Here is a 17639-nt window from a genome sequence, read left to right as displayed (position 1 = left end):
GTCATGGGTGGAGTCCCACCAGGTCTCCGTTATCCCAATGACATCATATTTCTTTGCACTGAGCAGGAGGACGAGCTCATTCTGCTTGTTGCCCAGGCTCCTGGCATTTTACCAGCTGACCTCTCTGACGGCCCATACTCTGGTCCCTAACAACTGATATGAACACCTCCCAAAGTTCTCTATAGTGGTTGGTGTCATGGAGTTGTCTGCTTCATTGATGCAGTCTTGACAGTTGAAGATTTCTGTAGTTCTACCTTTGTCCATTGGTTTGAATACTGTTTTGTTGATGGCTCTTAAGGACTATATGGATTTTCTCTCATGAGGAAGAGAGGTTGTGGTGGTCCTAGTTCTTTTTGAGAATTTCACTGTTAACTTCCTTCCTGAAACAGCCAGTGTAGTAGTTCAATATGTGGTTCTGTCCACCAAGAGGCATCCGGACAGATTTTTTTTGTGGTTCATCTCATCTGTTGCAGCAGAAAAGTGGTCAAGGATGATTCTTGAAGGGTGAAGTATTCCTTCAGGCAAAGTCTGCAGAAGAATTCTTCAAATTCTCCACGTATTAGTATCTTGTCTGGTTGTTTATCTGGGAAGAAATCCAGGCTTTTGGAGATTACAAATATTTCACAGTGAGATAGAGGGTGTTGTAATAAGTTAATGATGTTGGTATTTTGGCTGGTGCCATCTTAATTCTCTCCTGCCTAGTAAACTGCCAATGAGTTAGCTTTTATGATAGCTGATTCTGCTTTTTATGTTGGATGGCAGTCATCTAGCTCTTTTGGTAGCAGCTTTGGGTCTGTTGCATAATAACAAAATACATCTCCATGCTTTTAAATGCCTTAGCTATTTAAAAGCTAAATAGTAAGAGAATGGAAAATTGATGTGGTCCATAAGTGGATCTTAATCAAGTTTATTAACAAGCCCCAATTTTTAATCTGCAAAAACTATTTGAGTATGGCTTGAAATAGAACCCATATAAGATGTATATTATTGTCCACCCAAATAATGAAACATCTTTCTATTTTAAATTGTAACATTTCAAGTTGATTCTTTACTAGAAAACTAAGCAACAGCACAGAATAAAGCCAAGTCTTAAAACCTATCATCCAGATAGTGAAAGTAGAAGCTCAGAGTGTGTGTGTGTGATGTAGATCTAGATCAAGTATGGGCTTTGACTGAGGGGGGCCATCATCAAGATGGTGGTATATACCTATCTAGTCAACAGTGTACACTTGGAACCATTTAAAAAAAAGGCCCACAATGCAAATGATGGAATATCAGACTTCCTTTCTTAGGGTCAGTGGGGGAAGGAGACCACGTGAAGAAGGAACTGTCATTGAAGTCAATCACTTTTTCAGTGTGCTTTGGTTTAGACACTCAAGGAACTTTCTCTCCCCCAATCCCTGGTAGCAGAACACATGAAAAAAAGAAGCACAAACTTAAAAGGGAGCAGAACTGTTCGAAAAGGGGGTTTGTGAGGCTGACTGTGGAATATATTAATTCTACACATCTCTTGAGTGGTTTTTGCCTGGAGCACCTGGCTATTAATTATGAAGCAATACTGGGCCAAACAAACCTAGCAAGACCTTTAGACCAATAATTGTAGCTACCTTTCCAGAAGCCAGAATGTGTATAATTAAGTGTTAGGCACATGTTTTCCTTAATTCAGTGTTTTAATTACAAGCTAGTAACCCATTTTATAGTATACAATTACATAGGGCAACCAAAATGAAAGTTGCATTAGTTTCTGAGTTGATCAATTAAAATGTAGGGTGTACACATAATTTGAATTGTGTACTATAGACAAAGGCATTTTATCATGTGTTCCAGCCCTGGTAAACTAATTTCAGGATTACCATAAATATAACTTGCATAAAACCCATGATTTTCATCCTTCAAGTGTACAACTGCTATTTTCCTGTGAATCATAACTTGAAACAGCAGCTATCCTCTCTGGATTGTGTTTAAAGAAAGGAGATTACAAGGGTGACTTGCACTTCTGCATATTGTTTGTATCATAATTACACTGGACTATGAAATCTTTGGGATAAGTTTCATTGTCGCATCTGTTAGCTTCCAGATGCAACAACTGCTGTGGAATCCCATTTATCAATGTCGTACTGTATTTATTCAAGTAGAAGACAAGGGTTTAATCCCCATTTAGAATGGGGGGGAAAAGCCCCTTGCCTTGAATTGAATACAAAGTGTGTGTTGAGGGGGGGAAGGGAAAAGGTGGGGAGGGGATAGCTGCTGCAGCTCCAGCCCCAACCTAGGGTTGGGATTGGAGCTGAAACTGGAGCCGCAGCTGCAGCTGCTGCCAGCCCTCCCCCAGCCCTGCTGCCTCTGCATGCCCTGCCACTCCTCCCTTGCAGCATCCAGTCTCCCCCTTCTGTTCCCCAACACCACTTCTCCCTCTCTGTCCCCCTCTGCCGTACTCTTTACCTTTGTTCCTTACCAGCAGGGTTAGGGTCATCTTATATTTAAGTAAACGTGGTGGTTTAATGTATGGGAATCCCATTTGTGAGAAGTCTGCCAGGTAGGATATGACAGGAAAAGTGGCTGTGAATTTTCCTCTCTTGAGGCTGCCTGCTCATCAGCGGTTAGACCACCCTGAAAGCATGTGGTGCTGATAAGGATGAGTATTGGTATAAGCAGAGCCATTCCTTGGGGGGATGAATCAGGGTGACTGCCCTGGGCCCCGTGCCTTAGGGGCCCCCGTGAACAGTGCTATACAGGCCCCCCACATTGGCATGTGCCGAGGACGCCACCACTCTGCATGGCTGCTGCATGCTACCAGCTCCGTGCTCTGGCCACTCCCCACCCCTACATCCAGTCTGTGCTCTGGCTGCTCACCACCCCCTGCAAAGGCTGATACGCCTTGGGCCCCACACACCTCTAGGGTCGGCTCTGGGTATAAGTGGTCAAAATGAAGTGATTCAAGGTATCTTCTGGAAGCTGTGCTTCTGGCAGTATTTAAAAGTGTTTCTCTGGGAGGAGTCCTAGTACCATATCGGAAAGTACGTTTGCTAACCTACTTTTAAGTTAAACATGACTTAATACCTTGGGTAGTTTTTAAACATTAAGTTAGTTGTTACTGACCCCTAAAATTAATTACATTTGCTAATAGAGGTCTGCCCTTGTGCATGTCAAGAGGCAAGATTGTATTTAGTATCATGTTACTGTGTTTTTAACATGATGCATTTTCCCAATGTAGTCAGAGGCTTAAGAGGGTAGAAGTTTAGCTTGCCTTTTCCTAAATTAAATCTTTCTCCTCCCCACGCCCACAGTAAAGCCTATCCCCTCCTTCAGGACAGAGAAGCAGCTGTACTTCTTTCAACTAGCAATCAGCTTTAGTCCATGGGTTGTGTGATGAAATTTACATGCTTTCTGCCTATAATCTGTCTAAATGAAACAGTTAAATTAGTATGCACTCTCTCTTCATGTCTCAAGCTGTATTCTATACCCGACTATGCAGAATGTGTACTGAATGAAGTAGTTTTAAATAATGCAGTACTCCAAAATCTGGCTTAACCAATAATATCTTGAACCCTGACCTCATAAGATTTTCCCCTTGTAGGGTTTTATGAAATTTAGTGGAGTTAGCTGTTCTAAGAGCGAACACAGATACCTTAAACCCATGTTTAAGTATACAGAGTGTCCAATGGGTTCTTCAAAATGTAGCATTTGTGATAAAAAAACTAAGATTGCTCCTCCTCTCTCTGATCTTCTTGTACAAACTTATGAGAAGTTAGTGTCAGATCCCGCACATACTGAAGCCAGCTGAAGTCTATGGAGGCTTCAAGTCCTAACTGTTATGTTAGGCTGAGGTAGAATCCTTTCTTCAAACTTAGGAGCAAACCCTAGGGCTACAGGGAAGGGTGGGTAAAAATCAACATTTTATTATGTTTGGTTTGGTTTGGAAAAATCAGATTTTCATATAAATTATAATGGTTTTTTTTCTTTTTAGAAATAAATCAGGTTAAAATGACATTTGAATGTAATACAGCATAGGCTAAGGTATGAAGTCGCATCCAACCGGATGCAACTTGGCCACCTTCCTCAGTGGCTTGCTGGAGGGCAAGTTCAGTAGAGATGGTGGGGATTTTGCCTCACTGTGGAGCCGAGTCTGCAACACCATGCACTCCCTCAGCAAGCACATCGGCTGTGCCTGGACCTGGACTGAGGAGTGCCAGGAGCTGGGAGTCTCCCTGCAACCAGCCCTGCATGCTATGATGCCCCAAATGGGGACCTTCCTGGAGCGGTTCCTGAAGGACGCCATCTGAAACAAGTACACCAGTGACCTGAGGGCCAAACCCAACCAGGGCAAGGTCTTCAACGTCACCTCAAAGTCAGATTCCAGCAACCACTTCATGTCCAGTGGGAGCTTCATGTGCTTTGCGGACTGGCACTTCTTCCACTGCGCCTGCCTCAGCTGCCTGCCACTGAATGGGGCCATCCGCTTCAGCCACCAGGACAAAAGGTGCCGATGGTGTGGCTCCACGGCAGAGACCCTTCCCCGTGTGCTGTGCAGCTGCAGGCTGCATGCCAGGGCCTGGCAACTCCACCACAATGCTGTCCAGGACCGCCGGGTGAGGGCCATCCCAGCCACAGCGGGGGAGATCTCTGTGAACCACACTGTCCTGGGGTGCAAGAGCTAGGTGTGTCTTGACATCATGATCATGAATGAAGAGGCCAAGATCATGATCATGGACATGACCATCCCCTTCAAAAGCCGGTGCCAAGCCTTCACTGACACCTGGGCTCGTAAGTGGGAGAAGTATGCCCTGATAGCTGACATCCTGAGGGGCCATGGCTGCGATGTGCCAGTCGACACACTCATCGTGGGAACGCTCAGAGCCTGGGACCCCAGCAATGACAGCATCCCATGTGCCTGCTCCTGCTGCTACGCCAAGCTTATGCACTGCCTCACAGTGTCCGACATGATCCGCTGGTCCCGTGACATCTACATGAAGCACATCACGGGGCACTGCCAGTACACTGATCCCACCAGACCAACCACCACCGGACCAGACCCAGAGGGGACTGCCTGAAACCCGCTCTGCACCTGATGGACTTCACTTTGAGAGGAATATTCAGCAACGGACCACCCTACTCCACCCAAAGATGAGACTCTATATGGACTGAGAAACTTTGTCGGCCTACTTCCTCCACTGTTGTGGACCATTGTACGGGTTTGTGAACATCTATCGTCTTCCTCTCTCAGCACTGCAAGTCCCCTCCCTCCCCTTACCGCCCCCCCCCCCGGGCTTAAGCCTGCAACAAGTGCCCCCCCCACCTGGGCCAGGCCCCATTCCCTTCCCAGGGTTGCCCTGGTGGCTGCAAGTCCCCTCCCTCCCCTTACCGCCCCCCCCCCCGGGCTTAGTTGGCTAACATATTTTTTGTAACTTAATTGCACTCCTCACCCGCATCCCTCTTATGTTAGTCCCTTGCTCGGGATATCTGTATTTCCCTACTGGCTTTGTCATCTTTTTGGATTCACAATTCTAAACATCTATGAATAAAATTTAATCTATTAAAATAATGTAAAATATGTTGAGTCAATACATTCCTACTCTTTAACTCTGCAGTTACAGGCTGGTTTTCTTCTATATAAGAACGAGGGGGAAAAACAGCTAACATTTCAGGTCAAGCTTTAAAAATATGGCACAATATTTCATGTATTAGAGGCTTGACCCTGCAAAGGTCTGTATTACTGGATGCAGAGGATAAGCAAAGTTATCATGGGCATGGGAACCTGGCCTCTGACTTTGGCAGACACCATCTGGATAATCCTCATCAAGGATTATATATGAGTCCAACTGGATTATATCAAGCTCCTGCTTTACTCCCTTTACCCAAGTTCCAATTAGCAGAGAAGTGAACTTTTTGGGACATGTGATCTCCATGGAGGGGTTATGCCTAGATCCAGAGAAGGTGGAAGCTGTTGTTACAGCCTGACCAATACCCTGAAATATAACAGAACTGCACAGCTTCTTTGGTTTAGCTTCCTATATAGAAGATGTGTGGCAGATTTTGCTACCATCATAAACCCCTTAAACAAGCTCTTCGATAAGGTGAAATTCATCTTTATAGAGCTAAAATTGTGGTTGCTGTCATCTGCTATCTTAGCATATTCTGACCCTTCTTGTTGGACACCAATGCAAGTGACGTTGGTATTGAAGCTGTTTTGTCACAAGCTGAAGGAGGCCAGGAAAAAGTACTAGCCTCTGCAACCTGAGCCTTAAACAAAGCTGAGTGTCAAGGTGCAACTACAAGAAAGAAATAGATTGCTGTGACCTTCAAACATTTTCAGCATTTCCTCTTGGGGAGAGGTTTCACATTAATTTGCAACAGCCCAAAGGACAACTGGTTAGATGGTTAGAACAGCTGGCTAAGTTCAGCTACCAAATAGTGCATTTCCCTGGGAGGCAGGACCAGAATGCTGATGCCTTGTCCCGCAAGTCTTTGACAGGGCCCTGCCCAAACCACTGACTTACCAGATGACAGGTGGTCAGCAGGAGCCTGGGGAAGAAGAAAGGCACACAGCCCTGCTTGAGGGGACACATGCCCAGCTGCTCTGGATCAGCCCGGGTCCAGGTGGCTGGGCTCTAATATGACTGGCTGGCAGCATGCCAGTTGGAAGGTATGCACCGATTAGCCTGGAGGAAGAGGGCTAAAGGACAGGCCAAAGAGAGAGAGGTGGGATGCAAGGAGAGGGTCTGTGCGTTCCCCCTACCTCTGGAGCAGAGAATTTCACCAAGACAGATAGTAACAGGCTACAGCCCACACCAGAGCCTGCCTGTGAAGCAACATAGGTCAGTTGGGGAAGACAGCAGGCAGCATGGAGAAGCTAGGTGGGGAGAATGGCTGAGGAAATTGACTCATACTGCCAGGCCCTTCACCAGAAGACAGAAAAGCCAGGGGTCACCTGAATGAAGGTTATCTCCGGCCCCAAGGCACACTGCACCAGGGCCACCACTCACCTGGACCTTCGCAACAGGTATGAAATCCTTGCAGCGCCAGATGAGCCAGCAGAACTAGCAGCTCCTATACCTGAAGAAGAAGGGTATCCTGCAACCACCTCTAGGAAGAAATGCAGAGTGGTTGTTGTGGGAGACTCCCTCTTGCGGGGGACTGAGGGAGCAATCTGCCACCCTGACCCCTCAGCCTGTGAGGTCTTCTACCTGGGGGCCCATAGCTGGGATGTAGCGGATAGGATCTCAAAACTTATCCAGCCCTCTGAGTACAGCCCCATACTCCTTATCCATGTGGGCACAAATGATACAGCTTGGAGCAATTCCAGCCGGGTCATGAATGACTATAGGACTTTAGGAGCAGGGCTTAACCACCTGTGCTCCCAACCCTTTTCCTCTTTGATCCTTCCCATTACAGGTCACGGGCATAAGAGGATGAGAAGAATTCAGGAAGTAAAACTGAAGACTGTGGCACTGGTGCCATCATGAAGGCTTTGGCTTCTACAACCACAGACCACACTTCAGAGAGAGAGAGAGAGAGAGAGAGAGCCAGCAAGTTATTGAGAAGGGACAGCCTCCACCTCACTCACACAGGGAAGAAACTCTTCTCAGCCAGAATGGCTGACCTGCTTGACTGGGCTTTAAACTAAGTTCACTGGGGGAAGGGCAGATAATCACTTGTAGAAGCCTACGAAGCATCAACCACCAAACCACCTTGCTGTACAAGGAAACAAACTCTTACCCACCCCAAGGATGGGGATCTTCCGGAAGTCCAGGGAAACCTAGGGCTGCCAATGGGAAACTCACCTGCCTTCACAAAAATGCCAGGAGCCTGGACAACAGACAGAAGGAGCTGGCCCTACAGTAATAATTTAGGGATAATGGAGACCTGGTGGGACTCCACCTATGTCTGGACCACAGGTATAGATGGCTATACCTTGTACAGGAGAGATTGTGTTGCAAGGAAGGGCAGGGGTGTAGCTCTCTATGTGAAATGGAAGTGTATTGCTCTACAGGCGGAGATTGGCAACCAAGGATGGCTACTTAAGACCCTTTGGGTAAGAATAAGCATGGTACGTGGTGAAGGGGACATAACAGTAGGAGTCAACTACAGATCTAATCAAGAGCAAGAACTTGACCAAAAGTTCACCAGGGAACTGGCTGAGGCTGTACGCTCTTGGTACATGGTTGTCATAGGTGACTTTAACTACCCGGACATCTCATGGGAAAATAGCCAAATCTGATTGGTTGCAATGCTTCTTCACAAGCATTGATGAGCTTTATTTGTGTCAAGAAGTATATAGACTGACAAGGGTAAGGCACTGCTGGACCCGGTCCTGGCCAAAAGAGATTCTCAGGTCACTGACTAGATCATCCAAGGGAAGCTGGGAGACAGTGAACATGAGCTGATCACTTTCTCTATTCACCGCAAAACTGGCAAGTCAGTCAGCAATATGAAAGTCCTTGACCTTAGGAATGCCAACTTCCACAAGTTTAGGAAGCTAGTTGTTCAGGCCCTGAGAAACCACAATCTGGCAGGGAGGAATGTCCACAATGAATTTCTCAAGGATGCAATCCTTGAAGCACAAGGGAAGTCCATTCTAACCCACAGAAAAAGTAGCAAAAGGGCTGGACGACTCCCTTGGCTCAATATGGAACTCAAAGACCTCCTGCATCCAAAAAGTTTATAGAGGATGGAAGATGGAGGAGTACTAAGCACTAAGGAGGAGTACTCAGCACTAGCCCACACTTATAGGGAATAAAACTAGGGAAGCCAAGGCTAAAACCGAGCTCAGACTGGCCACTCAAATTAAGGACAATGAAAAGTCCTTCTTCATATATGTGGGAAGTTAGAAAAAGAACAAGGGTAACTTTGGGCCCTTATTAAACCAAGCAGGGCAGCTGATAACTGACACTCAGGAAAAAGCCAATCTCCTTAATGACTACTTTGCATCAGTCTTCCATCAGCCCAGTGGGATCACCCTGGCTGACAAGAGGCAGGATCACTAGAGGAAGGGCAAACCTGTGCCCATCATTGCCACTGATCTTATGAGGGAACATCTTAAGAGGCTGGACATCCACAAATCGACCGGCCCAGATGGAATGCACTCGAGTGCTATAGGAACTAGCTAACATTACAGCAAAGCTTATGACAAGGATATTTGAGAACTCGTGGTGTTTGGGTGAGGTGCCCGATCCTATTGTTTCCCTAGGAATGGGAGTGGGCAGCTAAAGTGGTATAAAGTCTGTCAATCCAAAGCCCACAAATATTTTTGTAAGGGCACAAAACTTTAGCTTCTTCACTGACACACAACAACTACTAAAGAACTATAGGACTACTTCAAGTGATGTGTAAAGACATATATGGTTTGAAAAAACCCAAGTAATTACATTTAATGAAACCATTAGAGGAATATTCAGAAGTAATGCCTAATCTAAGACTTATTTTATGAACAAATAAATAATAGGCACTTTGGGGCACTGTGTGGAGGCTGCATCCCAAACAAACACTGCAGCTAAACCCAGCATTGTCCCTAAACCCAAAAAGAAGGATAATGTATTGGGGTTTAAGGAGAAAAGTGGTAGATGTGGGGGCAGGAAGAGGGAGGAGGGGAACTGGAGTTCTCACATTTTGGGGGGCTGTTGAGGTAATCAACTGTTATTTCTTATCTGTTAGGGTTATTTATCTGTTACTATAAGCTACTCTGAGGCTTTTGGATAGGGCTGGATGTAAAGTCTAAAGTAGTAAAATAAATAGACAAAAATAGTTGTTGTTTGGTAGCAGGTTGTACCAATGACTAGAACAACAACGTTATATTGATGATATGTGGCCTCCTGCATTCCAGAGACAGCCTTAATTGTGGCATTTCTGAACTTTTGAGTACTTATCTTTAGAAACTGATTGTACTTTTAATGTAGTTTGGCACATGATTTTAGATATAGGGCCAGAATCTGTTTTTAATTACATTTGTGTAATTGGAATAACTCCATAAAAAGTAAGAGTAGAATTTTGACCCATTGTATTTTGTTGATTTCCTTTGTGGGGGAACAGCAACATACAATTAAAATAATACTAATTGCATCTCTGACTGAAAGACTTTGAGCGTAGATTCCATTGACTTGAGTAGTATTTCAGCAGAGTTAAGAACCTTGCTGAATAAACTACAAAAAGATGACAATTGTAATAAATTAATTTGTCATAACTTAGTCACTCCAGCTACATATCCTTAAAGAAGCAAAGTTATGTAATTCCCCCCCCACACACACACACTTTTTTTGTAGGCAGATAGGCAGCCCTGGCTTTAAACATCTAAGGAAGACAGACAGTTCTCTCTCAGGACTGAGTGCTGCAAGAACCTCTTTTAAGGTATTGCATTTACTACTCTGAGCAATATTATTATAACAAAGAAGACTACTTTACATAGAAACCACAATGCCTTGTACCAAATGCCTGTATAATTAGGTTCCAGGTTTGTTAAGTAGGGTGAGCACTTGATGAGACCAGAAGAACAGAGTAATGTAGACTGTATGAATTGGGGGTTCTGTAGCATCTCATCCCTAGAAAATAATTTGTTGTTAACTTGAATTCTTCAGTTCACGTTGCTCCTACAATATTGAGGCACATTTCATAATACGGATATTAACAAATCTGAATGTGTTTGAGACTTGCTGTCACAGGGAACAGGAGGCAGATATATGGCATTAAGATAATAGATCATTTATTAATATCCCTAGTACTTACTTGAAAGAGAAATATTTTGTGTATAAAATACTTGCAGTTGGAGGGGGAGGAATACGTAGTATTGAGCATCTTCACATTTTCCTGCTCTCTTATTTATTCCCTAATACAGTACTGCTTTGGAGATTTCTTAGAAGTCGAAAAATACATTCAGTATCCTAGCCGAGAGGGATGAATTGAGTTACTTGGTCAGCAGGATTTTTCTGGCATGTTACTGCTTCATCCTTTCACTCTAGGTATAGCATCTTTCATACAAAAGTATCGTAAAATGCTTCATCACTATTAAAAGTAAACCTGAAAAATCTTTCAAAGAGATATAATTGGTTTCCAAGCTTCTCTAATGATCCGTTTTGTTGTTTTGTCAATAGTATTACATTATCTACTTATTCTCAAGGATCAGTTTATCTAGAAATATTTACTGTTTTTAAATTAAAACAGATCTTTGGAAGCTGTCACTTGCAGCTGATACAAGGTTTTTATTAATATTTCCTTTTTCTTCAAGAAAGTTACTAATCCTCAGGCTATTTGCACTAGGATTCTTCTCTTGGACCAATATTATTCCTGGAATTTTTATGAGTATGCTGTAGCTTTCTACATATTATTCTGCTAGAGCTCAGTTTTTAACTTGCAGATTAATGCTGCTACTTAGCACTGATTCAGTGAAGTATTTAAATACATACTTTAACATTAAAAACATGCACATCCTTAAATTTAACACCATACAACAAAATACTTAAGCACATTCAAATCACTGAGACTTAAGCACATTTTTATGTCAAACAGAGCCCCTAAGGATATTTCTACAAAATAAACTGAGGATGTGGTTGCAGTGTGTGGCAGCATACCAGTCAGTATATAGCTTAATTTAGCTAGCACAGGTAACAATAGCAATGAAGATGTATTGCCATGGGCTTTACCTTATGCAAGCAGACAGAGTTCAAACTTCCCAGGGGCACAGTATATGTGCTCTACATATTAGCCCATGCTGAAATTCATTCCACTATGTACTATTTTTAGCTATGCAAATTAGATTAAGCTAGTGTAGCTATACAAGCATGTATTACAATTACACCTTCATTTTGCTGCATATAATAGATGCACACGCACACACACACACACACACTCTTCACCTCCTTCTTTGTCAGAGTGTCTCTTACTATTTTTGTCCAAAGCTTTTCATTTGGGGATCAATGTCTTTTTTGTTACAAGCGTAGTTCATTTGAGAAACAGAAACCCAACAAGTCAAAACTTGGAAGTTTTAGCTACTGATAGTTTATACTTGGCCTTCATTATTTCCGGACCCCTGTCCTATTTCTCCTCTAAAAAGGTGTCTAAGTGACCATTTTTAGGTGTCTAGGTCATTAAACACAATCCTATTCCAGTCAGCACAATGGCCAACATTCTGCTATACTTAGCCAGGCTTCTTCTTGCTTGTTTTCCTTCAGGCCCCAAGTACCTTTCATTCTTGGTTGTCCAGTGGCCTGGTTTCAACAGGAAGGATTAGGGGTGCTCAACTCTGCATAGCCCATAGGCTGGTGGCTAGGGCAATTTCCTATTGCTTTCTAGTTAGGGCATTTTTCTAGGAGGTGGGCTTTGTCACACAGGCTTTGTCATTGGTTTTTTTGCTACTGGGAAATCCCAACAAACCCAGAGCAAAAAGCAGTTCAACACAACCAAAAAGAGCATGTCCCAGCCAAAACAGGCCAGGTTGTCCACAGTAATGCCCTGGCTGCCATGTTGCCCCTATTGCTCCAGCATGCCACTAGGAAAGACTGCTGGGGCCAGCACAGGTGCTGGCCCCAGCTTCCAGTTCTCTGTGGGTGAAGAGTCAGGAGGAGCTGGGCAAAGGGAGTTTGCCAGTTGTGGGACAAATCGTGCAGCAATAAGCTGTGTGTGCAGTGGCATGCACTAAGGCAATTTGTGCCGTTGCAAGTGCACGCCCCTGCTCATCTGGACACGGCCATTATAGGACTGCTTCATGCAGATGATGAGCAATTTACGGTCTTCACCCCACTGTGACATTAGCCAGGGACCCCTTTGCTGTACCATGCCTCCATTATCAGTCCCAGCCTTGTGTTTTAGGTGCAGTTAACATGTCCTAAGTGGAATTTGTGACAAAGTCCTGAGGTCAGCATTGAACACAGTCTCCATCTTCCTGGGCAAGTGCTCTAAAAATGAGGCTGTAATATGAAGTGTAATTGTCACCAATACTTCCACTATGACTATGAAAAGAATGAGACCTGATTAATTCTTTCAAAAGAAGGAGTGTAGGGGGAGCATGTGGATCCTGAATGGATGGAGGTGCCCAACTATCAGAGAAGGTAGGATTTAAGATGCACCATTCTGCTTATCATGTCCTACTGGCTAGCTTTACAAAGGTCCCCAAGTCAACATGCAATCTTTTTTTGGATCCCTGTATAATTCCCCCTTCACAGGGAATAAACTTCTTTATTGCCCTGAATGGCTGCCCATGTTTGCACAAGAAATCTGTAATACAGCAATGAATTTTACTTGGGGCTTCCAAGACCTGGTCTAGCTCATTCACTGGACCTTTGCTAGTTGAAGGAACAGTTTACCCTCCATATTGGGTCAACTCTCAGCCTCAGTAAGTTTGCACATTTCAAGCAAACAACTATTGTTACTGAGAGTCTCATCTGAGACCAGCCACCCACTTCAGATAAGTCACTTTGGAACCACTGGGTAACTTTCTTCTCGTTGCAGTTCTCAAAACAGTACAATTTTTTGCTTTAACTTAGAACTATTTTGACTACTGCATGGCAGACTACTCACAGTACTGTACAAAACTGAGGCAGTAAAACTTGGTGGTAAATAATTTCAATAGGAGTAATGATATTTGGGTTTAAGTTCTTCCTTATTCACTGGAGTTACTGCAGATTTACATCAGTGGAACTGAAATGAAAATCTAGCCTCTAATTACTTCTGGCTTCCTCTTTGCCAAGCCCATTAAGCTTTTGTTTTGAAGTTTCCTGCTGTTGCTCTTGTAGTGAAACTACCTAGAAGCCAAAACAATCATTGCAGGAAGTGGGGAAAGGGAGGTTGAAACAAAATCCTTTTCAGATTCCATCTAATTTCTTTTCCACCCTCCATCCCTTCCAGTGCACCCTCCTTTGCAGCAAGCTCTCAGATCAACAGCTTTATTGCAGCTCAGTCAGTGTAGGAGGGCAGCAAAGAGTGTATGTGGGAGAGAAACTGCTGAAGGAAGAGGGGTTTTAAATGTTTTGTACATTTTGGATCAGAAAGTCTTGCTTCCCCCTTAATGCTTGTTCACATTTGTCTATTATGAATATACATGCTTACTTCAGGGAGGATGCCAGATGTTTTTACCAAAAAGGTGCATCTTACTTGTGCAGAGCAGCATCAGCAAGCGTCATTAGTAAGTTTAACTGGTTTACAGCTGGCCCCTGTAAGTCACTTACATAAATTAAGCACAGCAGTTTCAAATGCTGACCCCTGTTGGACTCCATTTAACATTTCCCCAAGCTCTTTTCACCACAACTATTCTCCGCTTTCTATTTTTAATCACTTATTTTCCATTCCCACGTCTTTCTGGATCTTGATAACACATGACTTTAGCGAGAGTCTGTCACATGGAGGTTTACTGCAAACTTTCTATATAGAAAGTTATTAGCATCTTCTTGAACCCTTGAGTTGCCTGTTATAGATCCTTGGAACTCTTCTATCAAGTGTTCTCCCTCTTCTATCAAGTTGTCCATCCCAGCATGCCTTTTACTTTGTCAAAGACAGCAGGGTCTGTTATGTCACATAGTTACTCATTTAAATCGTTGATATCTTCCAAGATATTTGACATCTAACGCTTTGGGCTATGCTTAACAGAGACTCTGTTTCTCATGGTGGCATCTCTAGAACTGAATGAACATAAGCCAGAAGAGGTTCATATTCCTACTTGGGTTTTCTTTTAAAAGATATTATACTTCCAGTTTCAGTGTGTGGAATTAAATGCAACTCCACACTAGTTGTAGTACTTTGCTTTTACTACCATTAAATAATCTTGGATTCAAAGCTAAGGAAGGACTGCTATATCTCCACTGTAATTGATCTTGAAAAAGATGAAAATCAAAATATATTAGCATAACAAGTACCATAAATGCATCTTATCCATGTTGGATATTCTTGTGACAGGGGGCATCTCTTGGCGCCGGGTCTTGTCGGCCTGCCCACCTGTCACTATGGGACAGTCCTCCTGGTCTCACCTGCCATGACTTTGCTGTTCCTACAAACAGATGGTAAATATAAGAGACTGCTCATTACATGCCCTGATGCCAGGGGGAGAGCTATCTACGGCTCCATTCCTCCCTTGCAGATGGCATCCAGGTTAACATTACTCCCGGTCTGACAGTAGGCCCTTCAGGCCTACTCATACTTCAACTCTACTCTGTGTGGGGCCTCCCAGTGCTCTCCACGCTACCCAGTTTGGGGTCTCTGGGATCTCTCATCCCTGCTGGGCTCAGGTGCCTACACATGAGCATACCTGGCCCCACTACTCCCCTAGCTCCCTCCAAAGTCCACCCAAAGATGGGGGCTGGAGGAGTAGTGGGGCCAGGTATGCTCATGTATAGGCACCTTGCCTTTCACTGGGGACATAACTGGCCCGCAATTTCCTGGGGACTCCCGTCCCACCAGGCCACCCTTCCCTGGCAGGGTGCAGACTTAGGTTGTGCCCAGGACCAGGAGCCTCCAAACCATGCCCATAAGCTCCTGCTCCTGCTCCTGCTCCTGCTCCTGCTCCTGCTCCTGCTCCTGCTCCAAGGTTATTCCTGCTACAGCTCACCTAGGTTATGTTTCTGCCTCCCCTGGTTGCAGCAAACTGCAGCCTTTATATGCCTCATGTTCCAGAGTGGCTGCCCTCATCAGGCACCTGGTAGCTGCCTGCCTCTACCCTTGAAGTGGCAGCCACCCAAAGGTACCCTGCCACAATTCTACATTTGTAAATTGAGAACAACCTTTTCTTCATTGCTGGTCATAGCTACTTCATGTTTCTTTAACAAGTTGATATTTAAAAAGAGGAAAAAAGACAAGATGTGACCACGACAGATCTCAATCTTTATTTGGAAGTTTATATTGACATCCTTTGCAAAGCTGCCTGGGAGGCTTGTATCAGTAAAAATTAACACTTAACAGAATATAGTAGAATTATGAACAACCAGATGTGGGGATGGTTGAAACATTTCTGTTGAAATTATCTTGTTTTTGCAGAATTTTTGTAAATGAAATTGTTAGCAAAAACTGTCTGCTTTCCATGGAAATAATTTTGTCAAAATGCCTTAGCCAAAAATAATAATGAAGATAATAGTTTAAGACAACAAAAAAACTCCAACCAACCAAAAAAAACAAAAAAAACCCAAAGAAACCATTGGGGATTTTTCCCTGAACATTTTTGGATTTTTGACTAAAAGTAATTTCTTCCTCTGGAAAAAAAAACCCAGAATATATTCTGACCAACTCCAGTCATAAACCATGCTTTACGTTTCTAAATCTTGCACTACGACAAGAAACATGCCAACCACGTATGAACAGATCTCTTCTTACTTCAGTATTAATCATCCATAAATTTATGTAGCCAGACATGTTAGTACAATACCTAGAAGAACTGAGTCTTAATCTTGTTTTGGCCTTCATTTACTGCAGTAATGTATACAATAGTTCATAAAATGAAAACTCAGAAACCAAACTGAATGCTGTTTTCTGAAGTAGGCCTTGATTTTAAAATTTTGGAACAAGTTATTTTATTTTATGAAGAAAGCCTCTTAAGTATACCTGTAGATGTTGTAATAACTGTTTAGGTGTAATTTAAACACTAATCTAATATGCACAATTGTATTTAGTAGTTTATACAATGTCCCTCTACAAGAGACGCATGGGCACCTATACACATGTATCGAGGCTGCTCCAACACACTGTAATTACACCATGTTGGACCAGACTTGATTAACTGATTGAGTCTGCTGCACTGTCATGTTGTATCAGCATCCCCTGAATTTGACAAGCTTTAGAGCACCTCCGCTGCCATTTTTCAGAATGGGCACACATAACACTCTGGGCGCTTTAATTAAAGTGGCTCCCAGAGCCGCTCTAATTAAAGCACGGCCCCCTTGGCCTGCCTCCCAGAGCACACATATGAAAGACCTGGGTTATTAACTGACCCTGATAGTCCTGTTTTACTAGGACACCACGAAATTAAGTTAAGGCAAAAAAATGCTATAAATGCCCCAAAGAATTTCAATGACTGTTATATGTGCTCCTATGGTGGATTCTTCCTCTGCAACTTTTCAGCAGTCTTGGAGGGAACTCTATAAAGAACCTGAGGCTGGACAGATGTTAAATTTGTAATGATGGAAATGGCATTGTGTTGGTACAGGAAGCAAGCATGCAAGTGTGCACACCATGTGTAGCACTACAAAAATGGTAGATCCACAACAACAATATTTCTTGATTCAGAGGATTTTTTTTTGCAGCAGGACATTTGGTAGTGCCGCATGTAACATCTGTCTAGTGCAGAAGTGGGCAAAATATGGCCCATGGGCTGGATGCGGTCTGCCAAATGATTTTACCAGGCCTGTAGCTACTTGAAGGAGGATTGTATCTGGCCCGTGGCTGCCCTGGCTTTCGGTGCCTCTCTCCCTTCTCTCTTTCCCATCCCAACCAGCTGCAGTAGCTACTCCCCTCGTCTTCCTGGCTAGCCTGCCCTATCCCTGCCTCTAGTGTAAGCTCAAAGGCAGGGGGCACTGAGCTCCTTGCCAGGCTTCTGCCCAGCAAGGCTGTTTGTGCACTGCTCCAACCCTGTGCCTGGTGAGTCAAAGCACAGGTAAGGTTCTGCCTGCTGGTGGGGGGATAGAGTGCCAGGGGAAGAGGGCCAGGAGCTGCAGGTTATCCAGGCTCTGCCAGGCCAG

Source organism: Crocodylus porosus, unplaced genomic scaffold (genome assembly GCF_001723895.1).
Source record: "Crocodylus porosus isolate Cpor-Errol unplaced genomic scaffold, CroPor_comp1, whole genome shotgun sequence".
NCBI classification, from domain to species: domain Eukaryota; kingdom Metazoa; phylum Chordata; order Crocodylia; family Crocodylidae; genus Crocodylus; species Crocodylus porosus.
This window is presented reverse-complemented; position numbering follows the sequence as displayed.